This window comes from Amblyomma mixtum, chromosome 10 (assembly GCF_055824585.1).
Source record: "Amblyomma mixtum isolate Tamu chromosome 10, ASM5582458v1, whole genome shotgun sequence".
Classification (NCBI taxonomy): domain Eukaryota; kingdom Metazoa; phylum Arthropoda; class Arachnida; order Ixodida; family Ixodidae; genus Amblyomma; species Amblyomma mixtum.
In genome coordinates this window covers 22,258,069-22,284,362 of record NC_143021.1, presented here as the reverse complement: position 1 = coordinate 22,284,362, position 26,294 = coordinate 22,258,069, and the positions used below count along the sequence as shown (strand labels likewise).

Genomic DNA, 26,294 nt, shown 5'->3' with positions numbered 1-26,294 from the left:
CGAGCAAAACCAAACCAAAGGAAGTACCATAGGAAAAAACCGCTGCGCCAGGACGGCTGCAGAAGAGAAGAAGACGATGCCAAACATACGAACATATACCGTACTCACACATGCGACACTGCGCGCGCAGACAGCTCAACACACACACGCGTGGGCGCGCGCGCGCACGCACGCACACGCACAGACACACACATGCACAGGTAAAACGTATCTCTTGTCAATTCATTTTTGAAACAGCGCAACAAAGACGGGACGTGGAAACTGAGGGGTAAAGACAAACAGCGCCTGTTTGTCTTTACCCCTCAGTTTCCACGTCCCGTCTTTGTTGCAGCGCCTGTTTGTCTTTACCCCTCAGTTTCCACGTCCCGTCTTTGTTGTGCTGTTTCAAAAATGAATACGTACCAACTTGCCCAAATTTCTGCTTTTCTCTTGTCAATGCCTGGTCAAATATAAAACCATGACAACAACAAAGATGGGGAAAGGGGCGCACCTGATGCCGATAAAACCAGCCAAAAGGCTGCACAGATGAGATGGTTTCCTAGGTAAAAACCGCGTCAATCGTAAAAACAAACTCTATGAAACTTAAACAGCAAAAGCAGCACAGTCACAGATGACCTTCTAAAAAGGCCATTTCTTTGGTTAAGAGTGTCAGCCAGGTTGAACTAACACATGTATCACCAGATTTCGCTATTAGAAAGGCCTCTATTATTTCCCTCTGCATTTTGGTTCTAGCACGTGCAAGGATGGTGGTGCCCCTGTACACAGGTTTGCATTCGTGATTCACTGTATGGTCATACAAGTTGCCACTCTTGTAGTTTTCCACATTCCGGCTGTGTTCAATGATTCGATCATTGACACATCTCCCCGTCTGTCCAATGTATGCGCCACCAAAAGTGAGTGGCAGGCTGTACACCACGTTGGTGGAGCATTCAATGTACCTAGTTCCATGCTTCTTTTCACATTCACCATGCTTTTTGCCTAGCACTGTGCAGATGCTTGCGAGCTTGGTAGGCGCGGAGAAGAGCACCTTGACGTCATTCCTGTTGTCAATCTTCTTCAGGTTATGGGAGATTTTGTGCAGATAAGGAATCACTTGAACCTGCTGTCTTGGCCGAGGCACACTTGAGGCTTTCTTGCTGCCATTCTTCTTTACTTTGTGCAGAATACTTGCTGTGACGCTGTTGATGACGGTTGATGGATACCCTGCTTTTTCTAGACGATTAATCTGGTGTAGACAGCTGTCCTCCATGCAGCGTGAACAGCTTCTGGTGAGTGCGCCTTGAAGAAGACCGGTAATGATTCCCCGTTTGATGAGCTTCGAATGGGCGCTTTGACAATCCAAGAAGCTTTTCTTGCTGCGTGGATTATACTTGTAGCAAGGGCAGCAACCGGATTCACTGAATGTGATTAATAAATCGAGGAACTGAATCTCTTGATTCTGTGGCATCTCCCAGGTAAACTTTAGGCCCATTGCTTCGGCAGTGAACATATCCACAATACTGCAATACAACAAGTGGTGCTTGGCCGTGACTGAGAAGCTCTCGTATCCAGTATCTCGTATCTCGTATCCAGGCTTCAATTGGCTGTCAGGGACACACTTCGCCCATTCACTACTAATAATCATGCAAACCGACAACGTACGTTATTATTCCGCAGCTGCGCGGTGTTTGTGTGTCAGAAATTGCTCCATACTCTTGCATCAAGACGCCGATTTGCCTACTGCGGAAAATCTCGAGTCGAGGACGGTTTTTCGAAGATCTCCTGCGTGAAGTAAACGCCGAGTGCGCTTCGTGAAACGCGGCGGCTCCTCGAGTGGAGGAGGGCCCGTTTCGTCCACTCCACGGAGTCGAGGGCAAGCGCCGAGTCGAGTAGCGTTTGCGAATTCGGCGGTTAGGCTTCACCGTCTTCCTTTGAGGCTACCGCGGGAGAACAACAAGGTAACGTTGCCACAAAAAACTCTGTGGATGGCGCTGCGAGAAGTCTTAGAGCATCCAGCGCACTCCAGTTCAGTGAGCATCCAGTTCAGCGCGCCAGTCTGCGTTAATATTGAAACACAAAACTCGCAACCAATCATAAAATAATCGAACTTCTCTCCGCAGTTGAAATTTCAGAACGCGGCAGAGCCGTTTGACGTGTCGAAAAAAAAATTGCCGATGATTAGGATACTTCCTAATGCGAAATTTGGGCGCAGTTCATCAGTTGCTTCAGCTTTTCGATAGATTGAGGCAAATAATTCGAACAAGACATCTATCAGGAGCACAGACCTTTGGGCTAGTTGGTTCATAGCAGACAAGTACAAGCGCAAAAAATACCACGGACAGAGAATACATAAAGGAAAGTTTATTGTAACGCCAAACATAACACAAACAAATGAGCCATTGCAATTCGAAACAAACAGCAAAGAACCGTAAAACAGCCTCCCGATACAAGTACATTCGAGTAAAATGGAAAACACTGCACACAAGCACATATACACATAGACAGAGAATACACTTGGACAACACGAGCGCTTACTTCCAACTGAAGGTTTATTGACACACAAGCACAAGAACTTTCTTCATGGCTGGAATCTAACCAACTGAAACTAAATGTTGAAAAGACTAAATATGTCGTATTTAGAGCCAAAAACAAGATCATTACTGAAAGTTTTCAACTGAAATTTCAAAATTCAACTCTACTGCGTGAAAATTCAATAAAATTTTTAGGAGTAATTTTCGAGCAGCACTTACTGTGGAATGAGCATTCAGATTATTTACGCAGTAAAGTATCGCGGTCAGTGGGCATAATAAACAGACTACGAATGCTTGTACCTGTCAGATGCAAACTACAGCTATACTACTCTTTAGTTCACTCCTATATACATTACGGCCTACTTGTGTGGTGAACAACAACACTTACTAATATAGCAAAATTATTTCCGCTGCAAAAAAGGGCTATCCGAGCTGTATTCAACCTTACACTCAGCCAAGACACAGGCGAGGTTTTTAGAAAACACAAGTTACTTAAGATACAAACAATGTATGACAAAAAACTGGCTGTATACATAAAGAATCAAATAAAATACAGTAAAGAAACGTTTCAGAACACATATCTGCACATGCCTGGACTATATAACTTCCGAACAGCTAATTTCCATGTTTCAAAGTCCCGTACAAATTATGGCCACAAAATGTTGACATTTGGTCAATCACACACCTATCATTCAATCACACACCCCTGTCAATCACACACCTATCATTCGTTCACACCCCATGACAGATATAGAAATTAATGCAGAGGGCATATCAAACCTCATTAGCTCACTTTCGCTGTCAGTATCAGGTGGCTGCGACGAAATCAACAGCAAATTGTTAAAAAACACTGCATTATTGTCGAGCCGCATACTCTGCCTAATCTTTTCTCAATCACTGGACACTGGGAACATACCTGACGACTGGAAAAAGCCCGAATAATACCGGTTTTTAAATCAGGTGACCGTTCAAGCCCATTGAACTATCGCCCAATATCCCTGACTAGTATTCCTTCAAAACTCTTTGAACATATTATAGCATCTAACCTTATGGCACACCTTGAATCAATTAACTTCTTCTATCCACAACAGCATGGTTTCAGGAAACTATATTCATGTGAAACGCAACTAGCCGAATTTACTCATGATCTATTGCAGTACACGGATGACCATTACCAGATCGATTCCATCTTTTTAGAACGCCGCCGCGGTGGCTCAGTGGCTATGGTGCTCGGCTGCTGGCCCGAAAGACGCGGGTTCGATCCCGGCCGCGGCGGTTGAATTTCTTTGGAGGAGAAATTCGAGGCCTGTGTACTGTGCGATGTCAGTGCACGTTAAAGAACCCCAGCTGGTCGAAATTTCCGGAGCCCTCCACTACGGCGTCTCTCATAGCCTTAGTCGCTTTGGGACGTTAAACCCCATAAACCAACCAACCATCTTTTTAGATTTTTCGAAGGCGTTTGATCGTGCCCCTCATAATCACTTGTTGCTAAAATTGTCCGGTCTTGGTTTAACACAAAAACTGTTATCATGGATAGAACACTGCTTGAAAGGACGTGTTCAGTGCACATGTGCTAACAATTACACATCTCCTCTCGCGAGCGTAACATCCGGTGTTCCTCAGGGCGCCGTGTTGTCCCCATTTCTGTTCCTAATTTACATCAATAATCTGCCCTCTAACATTAAATCTAAACTGAGATTGTTCGCCGATGATTGCATCGTATACCGCGCCATAACTAACCAAGACGACACGTGCACCCTCCAACAAGACCTAAACGCTATCTCACTTTGGTGTGAAACATGGCTCATGCCTTTAAACACGACTAAATGTAAAGTCATGACATTTTCCCGCCTTCGCAACCAGATTAAGACTACCTACTACCTCAACTCTACACCCGTTGCCTACACATCATCATACAGATATCTTGGCCTGCACATGACACCATCGCTATCATGGATAACACATATTGAAACCATTTGCTCCGAAGCCTCACGCGTTCTCGGCTACATGCGGCGTAGTCTCTCCGACTCATCCTCAGACATTAAAAAGCTAGCATACCTCACATTCGTCAGACCAAAGCTTGAATACGCATCAGCCATCTGGAACCCGTCACAATCATACCTCGCCACTAACCTCGAAGCCATTCAAAACCGTGCAGCACGATTTATCACCTCGAACTACTCAAGAAATTCCAGCGTCACCTCAATGAAAAGAGACCTCGATTGCCGTCCCTCGCATCACGCCGCATCATATCTCGTTTGTGCCTTCTTCACGCATTCTATTATCACCCACGGTCGACATGAGCTACTAACAACACCACTACGAAGATCTTCCCGTTTAAGCCACAGCCAGTCTCTAGCACGGATTTCCACCCGCACCCTTGCAATGAGTAGCTGCTTTTTCCCTCATGCAATAGTCTTATGGAATTCCTTACCCGAAAACATAGCCGAATGCACAGACAGAAAACAATTCCGTAATAAGCTAAAACTTCAGCCATCCTGAATAGACTGTCCCCTTTGTACTCTTTTGTTACTTAGTTTAGTTGTATTTCTGCGCCTTAGCGTAATTTTGTTTCTCTTCCGCTTGCTTGGTTGCTGTTATTTGACTTAGATATATGTCTGCATTTTTTACTGTATTTTTTTCTTGCTTTTGTTTTTGCTTGCCTTCATTGTATTTTGTATTTTGCTCTTCACATTTTTCCTCGTTCAAGGTTTTTTTACATCATGTTAATTCGCCTCCCCTTATGTAATGCCCTCGGGCCCTTAAGGAGAAAATAAATGAAAAAAAAAATAAATGAAATTATGATACCGCGAGTTCTAAATGCTTATGCCCCGCTACTTTCTTTGGCAATGGAAATACGAAGTGACCAAAGCTTTAAAAGAGCCGTGCATGATATGCTACTGTCGTGACAGTGCTGTATACGTAAACACCGTTGTATCTTTTTTGGTATCAAATCTGTATATTACTGCCAATTTAATTTTAACCTGCGTTTTTTTTTCTGTTCGAAGTCGGTTGCTGTCAAATGCCTTGAATGTTTGTTTTAATTTGTTTGTTTGTTTTTGTATAGGAGGGCAGGCCTTAGTCAGGTGTTTAACGCCTTTTGCCTGCTCGTCCTTGGTTTACGTATGCATTGTAAACCAAAAATAAACCAATAAAAAAATTATATACACTTTGCTGCATGACGTCAAACTGACAGCCCTGGCGACATCACGTGGCCGCTCCCAAAAAGACTTTTTTTTTTGTCAGTGTGACAGATGGTACGCTGACGCAGGATGGACCGGCTTTCCTAATCCAACCTGGCTCTATTATCTCTGTCACATCCTGACAACTATGTTTGGGCACAATCTTGCATGCGCTGAAGACAGGTTTACATGGTTTCTTATTCTTTTCAGCACAATCATGACAACGTTCACAAAGATTACCGTTTCTATAATTGCCTACCTTCCTCCTGTGCTCCAGTAACCTTTCATTCAGACATCGGCCAGTTTGGCCGATGTACAGCCATGAAATTTATGAGCGTGAACACGGCATCGCGTGGAAGATAGCCTCGAGCCCTACTCGTGGCGGCGGCCGCTTTCGTAAAAAAAGTGGAAAGGGAGGTCTGTCCTTCGGCTTGCCGGAAGCTGGCAACGCGGCATAACCCTTTCCACCACGTTGCGGAAAGCAGCCGCCGCGTATCGCCACAAGTAGGACTGGAGGCTATTTGCCACGCGCTGCCGTGTTCACGCTCATAAATGTCATGACTAGAGCCACACCAGAAACACATACTACAAAAGGATCCCGGTGCTTGATACCGCATGGTTCTTTAGGTTTTTGAATAGTATTAGTCAACTTTACTAGTTTTCGAACTTCTCAGGCGCCCAGAACACTACTCTGACGTCACTGTGTCTCGCAATCTTCTTTAGGCAACGCGAGGTGTTGTGCAAGTAGGGAAGTACTACCTTCTGTTTCCAGTTGCTTCGATCTGGTTCTTGCCTTTTCTCTTTTCGGTTTTCAATATTCCTTCACATACGGATACAATGAGGCTTGTCGGATACCCAGCTGACTGAAGACGCGTCAGTGGTTACGGCTCATTGGTTACGGCGCTCGGGTGCTGACCCGAAAGACGCGGGTTCGATCGCGGCCGCGGCAGCCGAATTTCGATGAAGGCGAAATTCTAGAGGCCCGTGTGCTGTGCGATGTCAGTGCACGATAAAGAACCCCAGGTGATCGAAATTTCCGGAGCCCTTCACTACGGCGTCCCTCATAGCCGAAGTGGCTTCGGGCATTTAACCCCGATAAACCAAACCAAACCAAACCGAAGACGCGTCACTTGCTTTTGGAAACCATGGCTCAGTGAAGGGCAACACGACTTTTTCAGTGCATTATTTAGGCATTGCTTAGCGATTACTCTCTTAAGAAGCTTTGTATGAGATGAATGGAAGGGTAAGAGCGGTTTGTATGTACGTACAATTACAGCCAAGTTTTTTTTTCACACATATTCCTTGTACAAAAACGCTTCACTAATAGTTCTTGATTATCATGAATGAAGCTTTGCGGTCGGAGAAACAGATGGACATGTGCTCGACTTGCTGCACCAATGCCTGGTTCTCAAAGACGAGGTCTGCGCAAGTATTTCGCAAGGTTGTCACAGCTGTGGGAGGCGTTACGAGCGAGAGGAACGAGATGTTCTCCCTCAAAAGTGGCCAGAAATTTCCGCTCGTCTTTATATCTACATTAAAGTCCCCACCCACAATGCCACCGTGGCAGCGTTTCAGGCACAACGTTGCCAATACCAAAGCATGCAGCGCACATCTCTCCCTACCGCCAAATAGCTTAAAGCACGATTGTGGTGTCCACTGCTCCAAGAGGGCAGTTATGCGCCTTCCCTCTGGTTCAGATGTCCACCGAGATGTGTGAGACAGATACTGCGCATTTCCTTTCCTCAAAAAGCAATTTACAAATTTTACTCTCGGCTTTCCAAGCCCCCGCTCTAATGGTTTCGCAGCTGTGGGAGACAGATAGTGCGCATTTCCTTTCTTCATAAAAATACTGAAGACACTTTGTAAATTCTAAAGTGTGCTTGGCGAAAGCCTTGTGGTCAACCCAATGCCGCTTCCCCGAACCGCTTGGCGTGGAATAACTGGGCCGCTTCGGAGCCATGCGTCTCGATCACTCTACTTCAACGAGATGTCTGGCGAAGGAGCGGCGTTGCAGCTTCCACCGCCGACGCGCGCGCGCTCGTTCTATGGCTATGTGTGACGTCACGGTTGCTATGCACAGCCGCGTCCCCCACTGGCGCACCGGTTGCTAAGGGGGGAGGAGGTTACGCTTTTACTTTCTTCTTTCCAAGCTCCCGCTCATTTGCTTTCATAGCCTAATGGCCCGGTCGCACTTGCGAGTCGCAGATTTCGCGCGACTGTTTTGGTCGAAAAGCGACAGTCGCAAACGGTCGCCCTGGTCGAAATGCGACAATCGCGGGCAACTCGCTCGCTGCTCGATTTTTCATTTAAAGGGAGAAATAGCGCGACGAAACACGGACACACGAAGAAATGACACACACACGAGCGCTGTGTGTCTGTCATTTCTTCGTGTGTCCGTGTTTCGTCGCGCTGTTTCTTCCTTTAAATGCATTACCAACTAGCCGTGAACCTTGCTCTTCTCGATTTTTCAGCCTCGCGACTGCGAGTCGCAAACCGCTGAACCAATCAGCGGCGCTTCGGAAGTTGACGAAAGCGTCACCTACATCCGGTTGTTCATTCCCGGCGGCAAGATCAAAATCGGCGTCACACAAAAGATAGAGTACTCCGCAGAGCTGCTCATCAACGCTGTGCGCGAGTACAAATTTTCATATGACAAACACCACCCGAATTTAAAAACAGAACTAAGAAGGACTGCACATAGGAAGAAATTGGAAGACTATTCGGCTTAACCCGTAAGTATCCCACGTTTTTTTAGACGTGCTGAGTTCGTATTGTTGGAGCATGCATGACGAGGGCAGCATGTTTTTCCTCACAAGAGCGCGTGCTCATGTTTACACACGATGAAAACATATTCCGAACTTCATTTTTCCTTCTATCGCTTGGCGTTCGTCCCCGTCTCGCTCGAAATCGGAGAAGACTAGGGCCGAGACGTGTGTTTTTACGCTCGCGAGACACACGTGCATTGGCTACTGCGAGGACAGTGTACGCTCGGCCTCTTATCTTTTTTTCTCTCCCCGCGCCTTGTGAAACGCTTGCTCAGGTGCAAGTTATTATTGCTACGCACTTCCATGCTCATCCAACTGCCGTACTTCGACGCCGGCACAAAATGTGCATATGCTGAACATGCACGTGCATCAGCATCTCCATGCAGCACAAAGTTCTAGAGATAAGCCACAGCAGTGATTACTTCCAAGAAGCAACACTTTGAGCTTTCAGGTACAGTCAGACAAAAGAAGCTGAATGCACAGCATTTTTTGAGTGATGATTATTTTATTTGCCATATATATTCATGAGAACGTTCATATCTTCCAGGCACCCAGCCAGAGAAAAAATTTAAAAATCTGAAGAATATATACATGAGGAGACGCCAGGAAATAAAAGAAAAACAGAAGAGTGGAGCTGGGGCGGCAGATATCCCTACAGTGAAATGGCCGCATTTTGAATCGATGATGCAGCTGATGGGATCTTCACCGCAGCCTGCACTGTGAGTTTAATTTGCTGGTATAATGAGAACTTTTGCAACACGTGATGTAGAAATACATGTGAAAAGGAGAACAGAGCCAGAGCAAGCATAATGTGACAAGTCCAAAAATATGGTAGTTGAACAACACGGGCATCCCATAGAGCACTCCATTGAACAAACGCAGGCACCTCATAGCATGAAATTGATTGCTGGGGTAGTCTAAGTAGAAAGGCTAGTTTAGTGTTATCAAACTATATGCTTAGTGCCTCTAGCAGTATTCTTGTTACATATCTAGACTGCTAGCAACATTAAGCTGAACGCTACGATTTCTTTTGCTAAGGCAGTCAATGTCCAAGTCACATGTTTACATTGTCAAGTCACCATCTTATCTGTGCCTCAGTGCAGTGACCAGTAGTACTCTTATCTCTGCGTGTAATCAAGTAGCTGTATTTGCTTTCATGAGAGTGGATCATAAAAAGTTGAACTACATAATTTGTTTTTCCAGAGTCCTATGCAGTACAGAGGAAGATGATACAAGGTGAGAAACAATAGGCCACTAAAAAAAACAAATATTTTTGCGCAAACAAATTTCACAAGCAACTGCACTTTGTTATTCAAAAAGTTCATTCTGTTTGTTCCGGTGTAAAATACATGTATGTACGTTAATTTCTTTTCAGCTTCGTCCGTGCTGCTGATGACGGTGGTGAAAAGTTAGTGGCAAAAAGGAGGCTTTTTAGGTACAACCTTAGACCTATACCGCATGGTATGGGCCTGCCAAGGCATCATGGAAATAATCATGATATATGAACTGACGATTGAGCAGCTGGCAAACTTAGGCCCAAAAGTTCAGCAGGAGCAGAGCTTTGAAAGCAGTCTTTTTTTAAAGCGGTCTTGTTTAAAGTGTTGCCGTCAGCGAAAACAAAGAACATATTCATGGTTTGAAGGAGTGTACGATGGGGGGCTAGTTGGTAATCCATGAACTAAGAACGAAAACCACGCAAAGGTCGATACACAAAGGACGATATACTCTTCCCTGTGTATCGTCCTTTGCGTGGTTTTCGTTCTTAGTTCATATTCACGGTGCCTTTGCACAGTCTGTTATCATGCTGCTGCATATTTATCCTTGATCTCTGGCATTGTAGCTCCACGCAGGCAACGCAGGAGGGGCATGTGGAGCTACTGCCTCAAGCCACTGGCAGCGATGCCGAAGGAGAAACCTGGGAGCAAGAGTAAGTAAAATTTGCAATACCCGGGTAGATTTTCACATTCTTGTCATCCACCTACTTTGCACTAGGTTGTGTTCTGCTATAAATTGCACGTGCAAGAAAAGTGTCCTAATGATAATCGTCTAGCAGATGCAGTCCTGACGTGCATGAGCAGGATGCTGCTGATCTGACACCTGCAAAACGGTACGTGGGAAGAGTTTCTGGCAAAACACTTACTTTGTTAAACAGGCGTACCAAGACAAGTTCTTTCGTCCAATGAAGAAAACTTTGTATTGCATTATAGGCCACGCACGTCGCAGAAGAAAACAACAATTTGTTCATTACTGAGAGTGTACATGTTTGTGTTCCCAAAGTTGAAGGCATTTGCAGTAAGGTTAACTGTGAGACTGTGGTTTGTGTGTTGCTCTCCCTTGTCTAATCTCTTTTGCCCACGATTTCCTTCCATGACGTTTGGTGAACTGACTAACCAATTTGCACTACGCTAAATTGCTTGGTCTTCAGGAATGATGGCGATGACAATGTCATGAGGGCTTGTGTGAGCCATTTGGCTCAGATTAGGGAACAGCGGCAACAGCAGAGAGATCACATCGGGCTTTTTTGTATGCTGCTGGACGCCTGCCTGATACTCCTGCCACAACACTTGGCTGAAGACCTCATGTACAATATTGAAGTCATGACGTATAGCCTGCTGGCGCAGGGTAGGATTGAATAATTAAAATACAGACTGTTCCGAAATCAAAGTCGCACTGTAGAGCGCTGTTCACAGCTAAACCAGTGAATTGGTTGAGCCCAAATTTCGTGCAGAAATGGCATTTGGTCGGCAGAATTGCTTTCTACCACATTTATTTGGGGTACTTGCCTGAATCAATAAGACGAAGTCGGATATTCCCATAGTTTGCAGCAAAGACGAAACGAAATGGGTCGCTCTCGTTGGTCAACCATGGAGATTAGGCAAATGCGGGGGTTCTTTTGTGGGAGGTTTGAAGACTTTTCAGCAACTGCTTTATCAATGACCACAAAAGGCTTAGTTTGGCCAAAACTGCACCAAGTTTGAAGTTTCTTGGGGTAGAGCACCTTCGAAACCTCCCACAAAACTCTGCCCCACCTCCTCTGCCGAATCTCCATGGCTGACAACGAGACGACGCCACCAATACAATCGCAGAGAAACTGGCCCATTTCATTTCGTCGTCGCCGCAGACAATGAGAATATCCGACTTTTTCTTCTTGATTCAAGCAAGTACCCCAAACAAATGTGGTGGAAAACAATTTTGCCGACCAAATGCCATGTATTTGCGATAATTGAGCTCGAACAATTCACTGGTTTAGCTGTGAGATGCATTCTATGGCGCATGTTTAATTGCGGAACACGCTGTAGTGTTGATGTGCTTTTATTTTTCATTAACTGCAAATGTTTTATACAAATTAATGTGCCATTGCGACTCAGTCATTTTTTAGGTTCCTTTTTTAAGCGCTACAATGTAATTTATAATACTCAAGTTAACATATCCTAATCCAGATTTTATTGTATTGAACCGCAGAAGTTCCCATTTTTAGCCCTGTTTTACGTGACATGACTAAACTGTGATATTTTTCGATCCCAGTCCCTCATAGCCCGAGTCGCTTTAGGAAGTTTAAACCCATGAGCCCTCACCCAGCCACACTTTGTGTAAGGTTGGCTGTAGAATTGTAATATCACAGTCGAGGTTTCTGGGGCTTGACGTCCCAAAGCAACTCCATAAGGGACATCATAGTGGAGGCAGGGATTGAACCTGCATCTTTTGGGTCAACAGTCTGGCACCGTAAATACTGAGCCACTGCGGCGACGTGACTCCCCTTAAAAATGCAAGTTTATATCGATGTGCCTAGTATTTATGTTCCTGTTTATTTTTGTGATCAATGTGATTATGCGATATTTTTGAAATATGCAACCGGTAAAAATTGCCAATGGCTTTTTACTTACAAACACTTGTGCAATCTTCACCTTCAACTACTCACTGCTAATGTTACTTGCACTTAATTTATGAATGATCTCACTTCATGCATTGTTCTTATGAAAGAAGCTCATATTTTCCCTCTTCATGTAAAAGTACCATCTGTTGCAAAAGTTTACAGTCTGCTATACCCTTAGAAGCAAAGGCATGGAAAACTGCCAACTTTTGCTACAGACAGTACATATTTTTATCAAGCAAAACATTATCTTGCAAGCACTTATTGTATAAAATAAAATTCACCATTGTTCAGCCCACCTCTGGTTACTCATGATTTCCGGTCACCATTCCATGCTCCCACGGTACTGCACCTGCCGTGATGAACTGGTGCGTCAGCTTTTCACGCACTTGCTTGGCATGGCTGGGAAGAAACTGTACTCAAGTTATATTTCATTATCTTGATAACCCAACTCCAGTGGTGCATGTCACACAGTGCCAAAATGCTCCGAGCCTCTGATGTGTACCATTATAAACGAGGACTTCTGAAACTGGGTTCTACAGAACCCTCTAGTTTATTGGGTTACTTTTTTCCTTTGAGATTTTCTGTATATAAGAAATCAAAACAAATTACATGAGGTTTAGTAAGTTGAACAAGTATGATTGACAATGCCGGACACCTAATGTATGCTCCTGTTTTGGTGGCACATGTAGTGCAATGCTTTGAACAAACAGCTGTATAACAAACCACATACCGTGTAGCGTTGCAGCCTGTGAGCCTTTGAGCCCTCAAGGCCAAGCTGGAATCGTCATCCCTCCAGCTTCCAGGAGAGAAGCGGCCCTCCCAATCTTCAGCGTCGGCAGAGCCTGGCGGGCAGTACATTGAGGAGGATTCTGCGGACTCTTTAAGGAGATAGTTGTGCAGCACTATGCATGCACCAACATATCTATTGATGTCATCTGTTTTTGCCTTGAAGGGTCGCCGCAGAATTCTCCACCTCTGTGCCAGGATGCCAAACGCATTTTCGATTATGCGGCGTGCCCGGCTCAGCCGATAATTGAAAATTTGGGGCTTGTAGTTCGACTGCACCGCAGTTTCATGCAGGGCTGAAGACAAGAACATGAGTGATGAAGTATAGAGAACATTTGCATGCACTTCTCAATCGCAAGCAATGCACTGTGAGACCAAACAGTCTACTTGTTTGCATGGGAAGCATGACCTTGGAGCCTTCAGTGAAGCTGAAAAGTTTCAAGCATGAAGAATACTTAGGCTCATGCTGCTGCCAAGTGTAGAAAAGTTACTGCATGTGTATTGTTTTTTCTGGTACTCCTGCCAATGCACACCTAGAGCGGCATTTCTGTAATGTGATTTCGATACACTTGTTAACAGCAAGGTTGCCAGTTTACAGGAATGAACCACAAACGTCCTAGTTAGATGAAAAGGTGACACTGCAAAGGCTGGGCTGACAAATTTGTGGCATGCAACACAAAACTCTTAGCATGCTTTACATGACCTGTGTTACATCTTTCTTTAAATGGTAAAATACGACAAACATTGATGAAACTAGGCATGCAACATTTGGAGAGGAAAAAAATATTGAAAATTCAGATTATAACAGATGCACACTTCACTGCTTGATCATGCCAGTAATATAGCTCTTTTCATTTTAAGTGCATTGAAACTTCAGATGTGGTACTCTACCTCGTCTTGGAAAAGGCCGCATCATGTAGTCTTTCAGCGGGAAGGCCTAGTCCCCCACGAAGAAATAGGGCAGCGGCCCCTCACCACCTAGAGGCCTTGCAGTGGGAAAGCCCCACTCGCCACCAGCAATCTTTTTTGGAGTGTTGACGAGGCGAAAATTCCGCCATCAGAGTCACTTCCAAAGTGCCCCATTTCGGCGTAGAGGAACCTGTATGGAAGATAGTTTGAAATTCAGTGCAGATCGAGTAGCAATGAATGTATTTCTGACAACTGCTCTTTTGATTTGTACCTGTAAGTTATGTTTTAAAGGTCACATCATGTTGCAGTTGCTGAGAATGTGCAGTTCTCAATAATTTTATACATGGATTAAACGAAATGTTGCCCTCTGCATGGCATTGAGATTTACAGTGTGTCTTATTAATTCACCGCTACCTGATAGTCAGCAGTCATGCAAACCTGTGGTCGGCCTCATTATTAAGAAGGTGTCAGCAAACTGAACATGCCAAGATTGTCATATAATAGAGAGCCTTACCTGTAGTGTGCATCACAGACAGCAAGCAACGACTTGCGGAATGATTCTTTATAATTTCTATTTGCACCACCAGAGTTGGCAGGGCATTCAACCAAAATATGCTTGCCGTCTATGGCCCCAACGCAGTGTGGCATCTGCCATTTTTCTTCAAAGTCAGCTGCAATCTGCAGAATAAAGTTTAACGGATATACTTCCATATATCAAAATGAATTGCGTTGGTCACTCATTCATTGTTCCTGTGAAGTATTCCCGAACACCATGTGCAGTAACAACCTTTGCCTGCAGAGCACAGCAGCAATAACATAATTAATGTAATGAAGCTTACATTTAGCCACTCGTCTGCCACCTGTGGATGCCTTAGGCAGAGTGGCTTTAGCACATCCCACAGTGCCTGGCAGACTGTTGCCACTAGACAGCACGCGGTAGACCTTCCTACCAAGAAGTTGTAAGAAAGCTCCCTCAGGCGTTGACCAGTGGCCAGGAACCTGCCAAAGCAATGGCATAGAAAGGTTGAACAGCATAGATACTCACTTCACTGGGAAATTGATTTACACACCACAGATGAACTGTTTATACTTGACTATTTATAATGAAAACAGTGGTCACTACTACGCAGCATGAACTCACGAAACAGATCAATTCAGCTATGCAAAAAAACAGCGCGAACAAACGGGGACGAGACGAAGAATACACAGGAACAAGCGCTGACTCTCAACTAAAGTTTAATCACAGGAAACACGCTTATAAAAGGAAACAGAAAACAAAAAAAACACCAAAAACAGAACGCATGTGTTACTATGTGATGTCCAGATATGCAACCTCACAGTCACGCAGGAGCAGGGATGGTTTGCTAACACACAATCTTGGTTTCTTTGCCATGTTGTAGGCCTCGATAATTTCCCTGGTCAACTGGTCGGGGTGTTTGTACAAAATGTCAGTAAAATGTAAGGACGGAAAACATGATTGACACTCTCGGCAATGATCAACTAGATTAGTGGAGCGATTAGATTCTAATGAATTGAGATGTTCTCCGAGTCGTGTGTTGATACAACGTCCCGTTTGCCCAATGTATATCTGACCACAGGATAGGGGGATTTTATAAACTACCCCTTTGCAGCACGGCACAAAACTTTTAGCGTGCTTAACACCACAGGACACTACAGATTTCTTGGGGTTGCGGGACTTATTTTCTACTGCTGAACAAATTTTACTGAGCTTATTCGGGGCCGAAAAAACCACATCAACTTTATACCTATGGGCCACATTTTTAAGACCATGAGAAAGGCGATGCACATAGGGAAGGACTGCGAACTTTTTCCGTTTCTGTTCTTGCTGTGAAGACGGCAGCAATGTCGGCGCTTTAAGCTTTTTAATTATTTTATTGCAACCCAAAGTGATAAGCTCAGCTGGATATCCTGCTTCCTTAAGTCTCTTAGCCTGATTATCAAAGCTTTCTTGCATAGCATGGTGACAAGATTTTGACAACGCAGATGACAAGGATGAAACAACAATCCCACATTTCACTACCTTAGAATGATGTGACTTATAGTTCAGCAGCGGTTTGTTGGCCCGTGGCGCGTAATTCCAACACATGTGTCCCTTCCCTTCAGTCAAACATAAATCTAAAAATTGTATCTGGTTATCGACCGGTACCTCAGTGGTGAACTGTAAACCCCATGCATTAGCTTTGAATACTTCTAACACTGTAGACATGTGCTTAGTATAGTCCGTTTTTTCAATGAGAATCAAAAAATCATCGACGTATCTGAAAATTCGGTACGGCATCCCACACAAATCTTTCTGGATAGCTCTATCCACGAATGACAGAAAAATGTCACTAAGCGCAGGCGCTACTCTAGACCCAATACAAACACCCGCTTTCTGGGTATAGAGTGTGCCTTCCCATTCAACAAAGGTAGATTTAACATAAAAAGACAACAGCTCAAGGAACCCAGACACAGAAATACCACAAACACTTATGAATTGTTCTTCATCATTGTCCGAAGTGATGCAATCAAAAACAGCAGTCATCATTTCCTTGTGCGGCAGAGAGTAGTATAAATCTACCACATCAATGCTGAAAGCCGAGCAAGTACCTGGGTTTTGCGCCTGTAAAAACTTGACGACACACTCAGAGTTTGGTACCTTAAAAGGATCATTAATAGATAAAGCTGACAAATGTTTCTGTAAATATCCAGAAATTTCGTGTTGCCAGGTGCTCTTTTCCGTCACAATGGCCCTAAATGGTAATCCCGTTTTATGTGTCTTAGCAGAAAAGAAAATCTTTAAACAGCTGCTTTTTGCCTTAACTACACTGCCTTTAAGTCGCTCCAGATTCAATTGTTCAAGCAGTTGCACCGCTCTGCTTTTTACCTTCTGTAACTTCGCCGAGACCGGCTGAAAGTTCTTCCCGATGGCTACTAATGCTTTATCCGAAAACAATGATTCAGGTAGGACTACAAAACACCCTTCTTTATCCGCAGTTACCAGTTGCAAGTTATTCGCGACAAGGAAGTTGATCAGTGATCCGAATTCCTTTCCATGTTTGACCGCCGTAGAGGTCCTGGCTAAAACCGCTGTACATTCCTCTACGCACCTGGGTCGAGACTCATCCGGTGCCAGGCGAGAAATCGATCGCGCCATGGTCACCTTTTCTTCCCCTCGCAGGTGTGGCTCAACACAGAATTTCGGGCCCATCCGAAGAAGGGCTTCATGCGGTTTTGGTAGTTTCGTATCACCAAGTACAATCACTTTTCCTGGTTGCTGCGACGTCCCTTTCCTTGACGGTAGATTGGGTCGAACCCTCCTCCACAAGAACTCCGTGCACACATCAACGGTTTTGCACCATTCACGGTACATACGAGGATGGTGATACAGATTTCCGCTGTGCTCACAGGCTACTCTGAGTCGGTCCTTGAAAAACCGGCCTTGGTGCCACCATTCCGAAGACAGGATTTTACAAACGCGGCGTGCATGTCCTTTGGACGGTTGCAGGAACCCGCAAATCGCTTGAAGTTCTGGTGGGCACCAACCTTTCCTTGCATGCCAGGAGGACACACGAGCTTTGCACACACACACAGCAACCAACGAGGCCAAGACAGCCGGGTCATCAGGTAGAGGGTTAGGTTGATGTGGTTTTTTCGGCCCCGAATAAGCTCAGTAAAATTTGTTCAGCAGTAGAAAATAAGTCCCGCAACCCCAAGAAATCTGTAGTGTCCTGTGGTGTTAAGCACGCTAAAAGTTTGGTGCCGTGCTGCAAAGGGGTAGTTTATAAAATCCCCCTATCCTGTGGTCAGATATACATTGGGCAAACGGGACGTTGTGTCAACACACGACTCGGAGAACATCTCAATTCATTAGAATCTAATCGCTCCACTAATCTAGTTGATCATTGCCGAGAGTGTCAATCATGTTTTCCGTCCTTACATTTTACTGACATTTTGTACAAACACCCCGACCAGTTGACCAGGGAAATTATCGAGGCCTACAACATGGCAAAGAAACCAAGATTGTGTGTTAGCAAACCATCCCTGCTCCTGCGTGACTGTGAGGTTGCATATCTGGACATCACATAGTAACACATGCGTTCTGTTTTTGGTGTTTTTTTTTTGTTTTCTGTTTCCTTTTATAAGCGTGTTTCCTGTGATTAAACTTTAGTTGAGAGTCAGCGCTTGTTCCTGTGTATTCTTCGTCTCGTCCCCGTTTGTTCGCGCTGTTTTTTTGCATAATGTATCACCAACTCGCCCGCTTAACTATCCTGTTGAATTTCATTTCTAGTACCCCTACTGAAAAATCCGGTATGAATTTTAAACCGGAACCGCATACCGGGTTATTGTACAGGATTTGTGATACCGGATTACTGGAATATCCTGTATAAAACAGGACAGTCCTGTATAATACAGGACTCTCCTGTTTTGTACAGGATACTCCGGTATCGCAAATCCTGTACAATAACCCGGTATGCGGTTCCGGTTTAAAATTCATACCGGAATACAGGACAGTCCTGTATTAAACAGGCTAGGCCCGTATTATACAGGAGGGCCCTGTATCACAGGACAAAGGCAGAATAAAATGCTTCAAATATATCCCACTTGGACTAAATCTGCCCAAAAACTGGGGCCATAAGTGTACATGCCAAATGCTGAAATATACAGAGCCTCAGAAACTGGTAATCTGCGATTATCAGCAACTCGCATTGCAGTCGACGTGCCATTGTGTTATTTGCTCCCACCTTTTACCAAAGTATTGGTAGCTTGGTGAGTATTATAATGCATCAAAAACTCCAAAAGATGTTTATTTTTTCCGCATGTCTTGAACCAGCTCACTAAGGTAATAATTTAACTCTTTGCGACGATCTACCGGCGCTGGGGTCTCTACAGGGTGCTGGCCAATGAAGTAGTCAAAAGCACCTGCAGAAAAGAAAATATGATTGGTAGTACATAATGCCCCCAGCTTATCATTTCATTGCGCACTGACACACAACATAATGCATTGAGCACTGTGACATGCAACTTACGGCCAATGGCTTGTAGCTTTTCAGGGGTCATTGGCTTTCTGCCCACTGTGGAGGCTTCTGACTTCAGGTTCCGATGGCAAGCTTGCCCTATAACGCCCCTTTCCAGGAGTTGTGGAGTCGTCCAAAGGCTGCGTTTTTACAGAAACGCGAATCTTTGGGTGCCACCATAACTGCTGCGCACGTTGCCGAAGGAATAAAAATTCCATTCCGGAGGTGGACCTGTATGCAATAACAAATGCATACCCCAGTAGCACAAACGGGGCTCTGAATTGCGGGCCCCCGTGGGCCCAGACAAGCCACAGACAAGCCAGGCGTCTCAAGACGCCAGGCCCTGAGCATTGGCAATGCTCAGTATCGTGAATGCACCTCCCGCCTTCCATATTTGAATCAATAATGTATTCCAAATCTGCGTCGTAACATTGTTGGTGTGTAAACAGGTTGCTCAGACGATTGCGATGCTTGCGTGGTCATCCTCCATTATTTACGGCACATACCGCAGCATTGATGCGATGCGTGATGTTTGTTCAAGGTCTTGAGCCGCTCCCCCTCAGGACGCTTATCAATGATTGCTCTCGCACGTATACACCATGTGCCTCTGTAAAGAAATAATACAAACTATAAAACTAATTTTAGTCTTGCTATCATGAAGGACAAGCAATTTCGGTATGTAACTGAAACAAAATTTTGCGCTATTTCGTCCCTCTACGCTGTGCAGTCTACAAAGTTTTAGTTAAAAAGACACTGAACAGTTAGAACGTTTCTGTTGACGCCGAGCATATAACCGAGACGGAGGCAGTACTTAAAGAACAGAGTGATTTAAAATGCGTACTTACGTCCTAGCAGCACGACGTCGCCGTCATAAAATCCGCCTTCCACCGGTCAAATGTTCACCACCGGCCTCCACCGGTCAAATGTTCACCACTCACGTCTTTCGGAGCGAAGTCATTCATCACTGAGACAAGGATGATAGGGTTCCACCATATTTGCACTGGACGTACGCATGAAAGGCGATGTCATCTTTGATCATGGATTGATCAAGGCAACACGAAGAAAGTCGCAAAAAATTGTATAACACAAATTCAACGCCAACGAGCGAGTGCCAGCGTGTTTTCCCAGCTACCTTCATCGCTTGACACTCAACCCAGCCGCAGGAGAGAAGTAAAAACCTGTTCCGAACAAACGCAGGAAACGCGGGGGGGGGGGGGGGGGCACTTTTGCAAAAAGTCACCGCGAAGCGGCCGGGGACAGTGAACAAGCAGAATCGGAACCTCCTCGCCACTTCATGGAAGTCGCGGGGAGCGTGGTCGGGAAGGCGGCTTAAAATGTTCGGTCGTGGGTTGACAGACACACAGGAGCCCAAGGGGAAGGAACAAAGCCCGATAGAAAGACCAGGAATGCGCAGGTTTTTTTGTTGTGACGGACCCAGGAAAAGCAGAGAAGGCGGTGATGAGAGAAAAAAAAAAAGCTTTAAAAAATTTGCGTAAAGACGGGTTACTCGTGTAAGGTTTCTACAGGTGGTTTTTGTTTTTATTTTGTTCTCTCGAGGGCTGTATCTTCTAGCTAGCACGAAGCGTCGCCCTTAAGGGAACACCGCAAGCTGCCGGCTCCGTTGAATTAACCTTTTCTTGTTCGTCGATAGAAATGTTCTGGGCGATTTGCGATTAGTATGCCTTCCTGATAAAGTGAAGAGTGGGGCCGCTCGGGATGGCACTTGGACAAGTTGCGTTATCAATGGGCAATCACTTGACGAAGAAGAAGTGCAAAGAATTCCTGCACGAAAACCAAGAATTTTCTTTCTTCATCGATGCGTCGCTACAGACTGCCGCTAGCGAACAGCTGCTGCAATGAACGCGACAGTAACAAACCTTTTGGAGCCTCTGGCGCAGTCACCGGAGGCTCGCCATGTTTATCAGCCAGTCGTGAAGTTCTGCACTCTGAAATCCAGAGTAATCTGCGCAGGACTTACGAAGGCTGCTGGCGGATATATACTAGCCGTGTGACCGCACACAGCCGCCTTGACTTTGTCAGGGTGCTGCACGGGAAGCCAATATGGCGGTTGCCCTCAAATCACCAAATCATGCACAAACTGCATGTTTTCCCACTGCGAAGCTCACGCTTAGCCCTTTTCTTTTCCTAGCCCTTTCAACAAAACCGTGTATGTGTTGATTATCGCACTTATGCGCGCGCTGCCCCCCCCCCCCCCCCTTTCCCCTAAAAAATATCTGCTGGCGTACAACAGTCAATCTGCAGACCAAGCACCAAAACAGCGGCACATATCGCTCTGAATACAGGCTGGTATGTCCGGTTTGAGCTCCGTACCGGACTAGTCTGTCCGGTTTGAGCTCCTTACCGGACTGGTCTGTCCAGTTTGAGCTTCGAACCGGGAATGGACTGTCCGGTATGAGCTCCGTACCGGAGCGGTCTGTCCGGTTTGGGATCGATACCGGACCGGTATGAACCGGTATAGCCATCAAACCGGACGGGTCTCGCCGGTATGAGAGTGATACCGGACCGGTATGAAACCGATATGTTCCGGTAAAATCCGGTTTGCCGCGATACCGGATTTTTCAATAGGGACTACGGGCTCTCTTACGTACCCTAACCCTCTACCTGATGACCCGGCTGTCTTGGCCTCGTTGGTTGCTGTGTGTGTGTGCAAAGCTCGTGTGTCCTCCTGGCATGCAAGGAAAGGTTGGTGCCCACCAGAACTTCAAGCGATTTGCGGGTTCCTGCAACCGTCCAAAGGACATGCACGCCGCGTTTGTAAAATCCTGTCTTCGGAATGGTGGCACCAAGGCCGGTTTAAGGACCGCCTCAGAGTAGCCTGTGAGCACAGCGGAAATCTGTATCACCATCCTCGTATGTACCGTGAATGGTGCAAAACCGTTGACGTGTGCACGGAGTTCTTGTGGAGCAGGGTTCGACCCTCTTCCTTGCATGCAAGGAGGACGGACGTCGCAGCAACCAGGAAAAGTGATTGTACTTGGTGATACGAAACTACCAAAACCGCATGAAGCCCTTCTTCGGATGGGCCCGAAATTCTGTGTTGAGCCACACCTGCGAGGGGAAGAAAAGGTGACCATGGCGCGATCGATTTCTCGCCTGGCACCGGATGAGTCTCGACCCAGGTGCGTAGAGGAATGTACAGCGGTTTTAGCCAGGACCTCTACGGCGGTCAAACATGGAAAGGAATTCGGATCACTGATCAACTTCCTTGTCGCGAATAACTTGCGACTGGTAACTGCGGATAAAGAAGGGTGTTTTGTAGTCCTACCTGAATCATTGTTTTCGGATAAAGCATTAGTAGCCATCGGGAATAACTTTCAGCCGGTCTCGGCGAAGTTACAGAAGGTAAAAAGCAGAGCGGTGCAACTGCTTGAACAATTGAATCTGGAGCGACTTAAAGGCAGTGTAGTTAAGGCAAAAAGCAGCTGTTTAAAGATTTTCTTTTCTGCTAAGACACATAAAACGGGATTACCATTTAGGGCCATTGTGACGGAAAAGAGCACCTGGCAACACGAAATTTCTGGATATTTACAGAAACATTTGTCAGCTTTATCTATTAATGATCCTTTTAAGGCACCAAACTCTGAGTGTGTCGTCAAGTTTTTACAGGCGAAAAACCCAGGTACTTGCTCGGCTTTCAGCATTGATGTGGTAGATTTATACTACTCTCTGCCGCACAAGGAAATGATGACTGCTGTTTTTGATTGCATCACTTCGGACAATGATGAAGAACAATTCATAAGTGTTTGTGGTATTTCTGTGTCTGGGTTCCTTGAGCTGTTGTCTTTTTATGTTAAATCTACCTTTGTTGAATGGGAAGGCACACTCTATACCCAGAAAGCGGGTGTTTGTATTGGGTCTAGAGTAGCGCCTGCGCTTAGTGACATTTTTCTGTCATTCGTGGATAGAGCTATCCCGAAAGATTTGTGTGGGATGCCGTACCGAATTTTCAGATACGTCGATGATTTTTTGATTCTCATTGAAAAAACGGACTATACTAAGCACATGTCTACAGTGTTAGAAGTATTCAAAGCTAATGCATGGGGTTTACAGTTCACCACTGAGGTACCGGTCGATAACCAGATACAATTTTTAGATTTATGTTTGACTGAAGGGAAGGGACACATGTGTTGGAATTACGCGCCACGGGCCAACAAACCGCTGCTGAACTATAAGTCACATCATTCTAAGGTAGTGAAATGTGGGATTGTTGTTTCATCCTTGTCATCGGCGTTGTCAAAATCTTGTCACCATGCTATGCAAGAAAGCTTTGATAATCAGGCTAAGAGACTTAAGGAAGCAGGATATCCAGCTGAGCTTATCACTTTGGGTTGCAATAAAATAATTAAAAAGCTTAAAGCGCCGACATTGCTGCCGTCTTCACAGCAAGAACAGAAACGGAAAAAGTTCGCAGTCCTTCCCTATGTGCATCGCCTTTCTCATGGTCTTAAAAATGTGGCCCATAGGTATAAAGTTGATGTGGTTTTTTCGGCCCCGAATAAGCTCAGTAAAATTTGTTCAGCAGTAGAAAATAAGTCCCGCAACCCCAAGAAATCTGTAGTGTCCTGTGGTGTTAAGCACGCTAAAAGTTTTGTGCCGTGCTGCAAAGGGGTAGTTTATAAAATCCCCCTATCCTGTGGTCAGATATACATTGGGCAAACGGGACGTTGTATCAACACACGACTCGGAGAACCTCTCAATTCATTAGAATCTAATCGCTCCACTAATCTAGTTGATCATTGCCGAGAGTGTCAATCATGTTTTCCGTCCTTACATTTTACTGACATTTTGTACAAACACCCCGACCAGTTGACCAGGGAAATTATCGAGGCCTACAACATGGCAAAGAAACCAAGATTGTGTGTTAGCAAACCATCCCTGCTCCTGCGTGACTGTGAGGTTGCATATCTGGATATCACATAGTAACACATGCGTTCTGTTTTTGGTGTTTTTTTTTGTTTTCTGTTTCCTTTTATAAGCGTGTTTCCTGTGATTAAACTTTAGTTGAGAGTCAGCGCTTGTTCCTGTGTATTCTTCGTCTCGTCCCCGTTTGTTCGCGCTGTTTTTTTGCATAATGTATCACCAACTCGCCCGCTTAACTATCCTGTTCAATTCAGCTAGCATTGTGTTATGACATGGTCGGAACTACAATTGTTATATACAATACATGAGGAAAAATTTTACAATGTTTCTAACAACGTGGGTTACCTAATTGTCATGGCCAAACGGTCAGCCGCTGAAATCGCACTGCTGAACCTGGTGTCCCGCACAGTTATAGAACTTCGCACCAGATCCAGGAATGTGCCGAAAGTCCGAGGCGGCATCCGGAGAAAGCTGGAATGCGCAAAGGAGAAAAAAACGATTGAACAAGGAAAGTTGCAGAGTTGTGCTTTGCGCCTTAAAGACAGAAATGAAAACTTACTCTCTGTAGTATTCTTCATCGTGCGCCCGCAGCTGCAGTAGCAGGCGGCTTGCATGTCCGGCCACTCCCCGCGATCGGAGGCATGGTCGAACCCACCAGCGACGCCGCCGCCGCTCTTTCTGTGCCATACGTAGCACATCGGAACAGTGGCGACGTCTTTCTCCTCGCTGAGGTCCCCGTAAAACATAGTTGTGTTGAGCCGAGGAGCGATACAACAAAATGCCTCGGGACAAGCGCGAGCAAGTGACTGGCGTGAACCTGCAGCAGACGGAAAAAGGGCGCAAACGACCACATTCCCGATGGTTCTCGTTTGGAACGAGAACAGGACGAGAAGGCGACTCGCGTAATCGCCTTGCTAGTGTGAACATCGGTAGTGGCGAGCTGCTCCCAGGTCGCATGCGACTGCGAGTCGCACGCCCTTTGCGACTCGCAAGTGTGAATGAGCCTACAACGGACAACGGCGACGGCAAGGCCGCGAAACCAAGAAAGGGCGCCTATGAGCGGTGCTCTAAAAAGCTTTGGGTGATGGGGAGCAATGAGAGGAAATTAAAACCATGGCTGTAGATGTAGTAGGAGGATGTGAAAACAGCCTCGGACGTCGAAAAAGTATAAAACGAGAAACAGCTTAACAAAGAGTAAACCCGGTTAGAAAACAGCTAATTGATGTAAAATAAAAGGAAAATGATAAATAATGGAAAGAAATACTGAAAAACAGAAAAGAACGAAATAGCGCTCGACCTTACCGTAGGTTTGGACGTCGATATAACGAGAAGATGGTAAAATATTAGTAAAAAAAACCGGAGAAACGTCAAACATAGTAAAGCGAACATTTAAAACTGTCAGCATAACAAAATTTTGACACCGTTAATTGATGAATGTGCCTAAAAAAGTGACAGAATGGCTGTAAACGCGGTGGCGACGAATCAGCGTGGTTGTCATGGCAACACGTCACGTCATGCCGCCTCGTTGAAATGGGGGTGACCGTGACGTCAGAGGAGAGGGCGGCAGTGCAATGGGGTTTGCACTGGTGCGGTGGAAAAACCTTTCTAGAAAGTTGTGCGCATCGCCGCCGCTTCGGGAGCTTCCGGATTGCGTCAGTAGTTGCCTTGCCGCCGTAGACAGAGCGCCGAGTGGAGCAAACAAGGGCCAGAAGTGTGGCAGAGGTGTCAGTGCTTTCGCATTCCCCCAATGCGCGTCGCCGCAGTGATCTCTAACTTTTTTTTTTGCCCACGTTGCATGTTCATATGTCCTGTTTCTCCTGTGGATTGCCTCGGTGCGTGATGCCTTGAATGATTTTGTATTATCGTGTTGTACACATGCACACCTGTGTGATCTGCCTTCTTGTTTAGATTAGATTTTCTTTTAAAGCGAAAGCTTTACTATACCATGTTTCTTGAGTTTTGCCGACTCCGTAGCTTTGGCCTTCAACCGCTCAGGAGCTGCGCCGACACCGATGAAGGAAGAGCGGGAGCTTTGAAAGGAAAGAAAAGGCGCATAACTGGTCCCCTGGGGCAGTGGACACTCCAGTCGCTCTTTAAGCTACGTGACGGAAGTCACAGATGTGCGCTGCAAGCGTTGGCATTGGCAACGTTGTGGCAGAAACGCGGCACTGAAGCTATGCGCCGCCCGCGTTCAGTGCGTTCACTGGCAATGGCGTCGGCAACATTCTAGACCAGTGATCTCCGCTAGGTGCGCGGATGCGCATTACCGCTTTCCGAGAGGAGCGCGAGTGGAGCCACCGGAATTTGGACGGCTTGTCCCGGAAGTCGGGTGTCTGCTGTGTATTTAAATGCAAAAAGTCGCGTCTTTC

General features: G+C 45.6%; 1 protein-coding gene and 1 pseudogene across 1 annotated transcript in view; both read left to right on the top strand.

Moving 5' to 3' along the window:
* Positions 1 to 26,294, top strand: part of LOC149325328 (chymotrypsinogen A-like) — a 421,762-nt gene that overhangs the window by 185,338 nt on the left and 210,130 nt on the right. The gene's annotated exons all lie outside the window — the stretch shown is intronic.
* LOC149325333 (uncharacterized) lies at positions 744 to 12,191 on the top strand (annotated as a pseudogene).